Source organism: Hippoglossus stenolepis, chromosome 23 (assembly GCF_022539355.2).
Source record: "Hippoglossus stenolepis isolate QCI-W04-F060 chromosome 23, HSTE1.2, whole genome shotgun sequence".
Classification (NCBI taxonomy): domain Eukaryota; kingdom Metazoa; phylum Chordata; class Actinopteri; order Pleuronectiformes; family Pleuronectidae; genus Hippoglossus; species Hippoglossus stenolepis.
Genome location: NC_061505.1, coordinates 3,900,361 through 3,904,969, shown reverse-complemented (window position 1 = coordinate 3,904,969; position 4,609 = coordinate 3,900,361).

Sequence of the window (4,609 nt, the reverse complement as noted above, 5' to 3'; positions counted from 1 at the left end):
CGCAACATTTTCACACATGCAGACACACACATACACTGAGTGGATGTGAAGCAGGCTTCTTGCGACACTCACACTTGACTGCTTGATGTAAATTGTGGCCCACAGCGAGCGGCTGGTGGATTCTCTTCACATCAGAGTGTTGGAGTGAACCCAGGAGCTTTTATTGTGAAAGGGCAGTACAGTGCACTTAAATATGACTCATCAATAAACATGAGCTGTTTTCACACTGAGCGTTTTGTTCATTGTTTGTGTTTTTATTGGTTTTTACTAAACTTGGTTTTATTCAACTTTCTTTTCTTTTCTTAATTAGTATATTTCTTCCACTGTAACTTTGTCAAGAGAAATGAAACTGACAGACAGCTTGATTAAGGTGAGTTGGATGGTTGAGTGAATATGGAGAATGTTTCCTCTTTCATTCCCACTTCTCACCCCGAGCGAGTGGGAACGATTTGGAACTGACTGACAGTCGCAGGCTGAACTGTTGAACTGGAGAAGAGTTAAAAAAGTCTCAGGACTCTTTCACTCCTTGTAGTCCGAGCAGAAGAGCTGTTCCTTGAGGCTTTGTTGAGATATTGTGTTCACAACTTTTCATCTCATGAAGAAAGATGAAAAGATTTTTTCTGTTTCCACCAAGTTAAAGGAAAAGCTTAATTTCTGGCAGAACATTTGGTCCTAATGAAAATCTATCTTTCAGTCAATGAAGTGTTCACCTCGGAAACGGTGACTCACTGCTCCCCTGCATGAGGACACAGGGCGGCTGCTAAGCAGGATACGATATGAAGAACACTGGTCTGATCCTTTAAACTGGTCTGACTGTTCAGAGAACCAGCCCATGGTTTGTGGAGGAACTCCTGGGTCGATGGAGGAGGTGAGAGACACTCTGGGTTCAGAGGAAAACAAAGTGTTTAACGTGTTTGTTATCCTGTGGAGTTTGGCCCGGGGCTGACGGAGAAGAGCTGAGACGCTCCGAGGCTGAAACAGCGAAGGAATAAAGATGTTTCCTGTTGTGAGTGTGAACATGAGTCAGAGTCGACTCATTACACTGACTGACAGTTTGTCACTTTGTCTAACCGATGCTCAGTTTGCTGAATGAAGCTGTTTCCTTCACACACGTCTGCACGGATCAGTTCATCAGTCAAACTCAAGCCTGATTTATCTTCTCTCTCATGATCTGAGCTGCCGACGTAAACAACATGAGACATCGTGCATTTACTTCAGGTAAACAGCAGAATGAAGCAGAATCCAACACAGAAGATTCAATAATCATCAATCACTGATCTTCTTCATATAAAGTCAGTCAGCTCTCTGATTGGACGATACCCGAAAACCATCTCTTCTCCGACGTTCGTTAATAAAACCTAAACAAGCTGCTCAGATGAATTTGTATGTTTTATCTGTTTTCAGTCAGCGTGAGAAGGAGACGTCGGCGTCACTGGTTTCAAACACGTAGGATCAGGACGTGTGTGGCGGCAGAGTAATAGATAATTGAAGAGCTGGTGAGTCGACTTCATTACAGAGCTCTCACCTCAGTTGTTCATCACACGAGCTCAGTCACTGGGAGTCGTTAATCATGGTTGTGTGGAGTCGCACAACACGAGCTCACGAGCTGCCCACTTTCATACATTCATACATTTTGTCACAGTTTTCTTTTGTGAAATTAACAAGTTGTCACCAAACCTCAAGCTCTGCCTGTTTCGTTACGATGTGCGGACGAACTTTACAACTTTCTTCGTTCAATAAATGAAATATTTACAAACAAATTAGGAAAATCACATCGACGTAAAAAAATGTAAAAGGATAAATTTATGTCGCACTTTGTTGGCATCAAAATAGTTGAATACGTTTAACATCGTTTTAACACGAGCATTGATTTGGACACTTGCAGCTCAAAACATTTAAGTTCGTTCTTAATTAGTATTTACATTATAATATTGTGATACTCGTATATTTACTCAAGTTATCTGAGTTGTTATTTGTTATTTATAACTGCAACAGAGTATTTATACACGAATGCAATGTTACTTATACTCAAGTAAAATATCTCCTGTTTAATTAAAACAATGTCAAAAATGAGACGTTTAAAAATCCGGTCTTTGCAAACAACGTGACCGAACATCTGTCGCTATCACTTGGTTTGGTTTATAAAAGTCAATCTTCAGTGTTTCTGAAACTCACAATCAGCGGCTCTGTTGGAAGTTTGTTATTCGCCGCGGCCTGGATCCTTTCAGCTGCCCAACGTCTTGCCAGGAGACAGATAAAATTTGTCAGGACCACCGGCAGAGTGTGAATAACACACACACACACACACACACACACACACACACACACACACACACACACACACACACACACACACACACACAGTTATATAACACAGGTCATACACAGTCTTACTTCTTACTTCTACTTGCTGAGAATTTTTTTGGGATGCTTTAATATCCACCAGTCAGTCGGAGGAATTTCATTTCCCACGGTTGTCACGATACTTTTCCTCAAACACACTCACACACTCTCAAACACACTAACTGCACACACCGAAAACTGCTGCTAAAAAACTCTGCAATGTGTCCGTGGTCTATATTTGTCACGGCACCGTGGATTCTCTTCCTCGTCAGCGTTTGAAGCGTGGCTGTAATGAGCCTGCCAGTCACAGCGTCTGGGATTAAAAACAGAAGACATGGCCATGATGGCGGGGGGGGGGGATGTTGATGGTGACAGCTGCAGGAGCGAGTTGAGAGGGAAGAAAGAGACACAGAGGGCGAGGAGAAGACTCTTTCTTATTTCAAGAGCTACCATTTTTTTTTTGTAAAGTTGAGTGATGAAGCAAAGTCGAGTGAAGAGGGTAAAAGTGCGAGCATCCTGCCTGCACAAAGCCCAGGGTGTAAAAATAATGAAATTCCGCTGCAGCACATTTCAGCTCTTCACTTAAATGTCTCTGTTTTCCAATGAGACTCAGCTTCTCAGGCTTTGATCAACTGGAATCAACTTCAGACGTCACCAACTTCAATGTTACAGAGTCTTTGTGGAAGTGAGTTCTGGAATCATCAAATGTTTCCCAATAAATCACCACAGGTCCGTCAGGTTGTACGAGAAGAAGTAAAGATTTAAAACAAACTACAAACAAATCCCCACTGACTGTAGTGCAGGGGCGGATCCAGGGGGTACTGGTCCCAGTGGAAATCTGAATGGCCCTTCCAGTGCACCAATCCTGTAAGCTCTTTTGAAAAACACAATTTGAAAAATATTTTTAAAGATGTGTCTTTGAATCAAAACTATACAGCTAACAGTAAACAGTTATAATAAACCTGTTTATGCAGTTTTATATATATATAGAGAGAGATATAGATGTATATATATTGTACAGGACGTTTCCACATGAGCTGCCGTATCATCACTGAGCAGATGGAGAAGGTTTGAGTTCAATTGTATCACTTCATTCATAATTCAGGCTGATGAGATGGATTTTATCTCACAACCGAACCTGCTCCATGTTTTTCCTCCCTCACTTCGTGCAGCCGGATGATTTCTATTTCTCTTCCTGGAGCGTGAGCAGCGGAGGCTGAGTGAGAGCGGAGCAGCATCAGGCGTTGTGCGTGTCAGCAGTAAATAAAGCATTATAATGTGTGAGACCTAAAGCCTAAAGCTTGGATTCATTTACATAAAGCTGAGAACGAGCGGAGCAGCTTGTTCTGTGTGTGAAAACGTTCCAGTGTGTTTATCACATAGAGTCAACTCACCTGTCACCAGGGTTTTACTCTTGTTGAGGGTTGAGGACCTTGTTAATCCCTATGAGACAAATTGTGATTCGTGAACATTGGTTTTACAAATAGAATTTGATTGATTGATCGATGAAAAGAATCTCGTGTCGTCGCCAATGTCAGTCAAACAAAGTTGAGTCAAAGAATTTGAAAAAATAAAAATACACAGTTTTTCCATTTAAACTGATAATGTAATTTACCTTCAAAGAACAACATGGAGGCTGAAGCTCTGCCAGTTGTGTGTTGGCGTTCATAACATCTGATGGAAGAGTTTAAGCCCAGTTTCCCACCTGCACACACACGCACATGTTTGAACTTCTATCTTAGTGAGGACACTCATTGATAAAATGCATTCCCTAGCCCTTTACCCTGACTCCAAACATCCAAACTAAATACCAAACCCTAACCTAAACTAATTATAACTCTGCAACCGAGTCTTAACCCTCAATCAGCCCATTGAAAAAGTGAGGACTGGTCAAACTGTCCTCACACTGTAGGGTCTATGCTTTACATGGTCCTCACAAAGATGTAAGTACAGGAACTCACACTCATCATCAAGGCGTTAAGTTGTTTGTTTTCGAGCGAAGCTTCTCAAAGGCATCAGCAGATGAATGAAGCCTCCTACACCATCATGTCTCTGATTAAATAAAAACCTACACAGTTTTCTCAAAGCAATAAACACAATTATAAAACACACACACACAATTCCACACATAGTTAATACATAAATCTGCATATTGTCAAATGCCGGAGTCTTGTCAAATTCTGGCTTTTCTTTCTCGTAGATTAATAACTCTATTCTCAACATCTCAGATTTGTTTTTGTCCCGTTACTTTGGGACAATCCTCCGT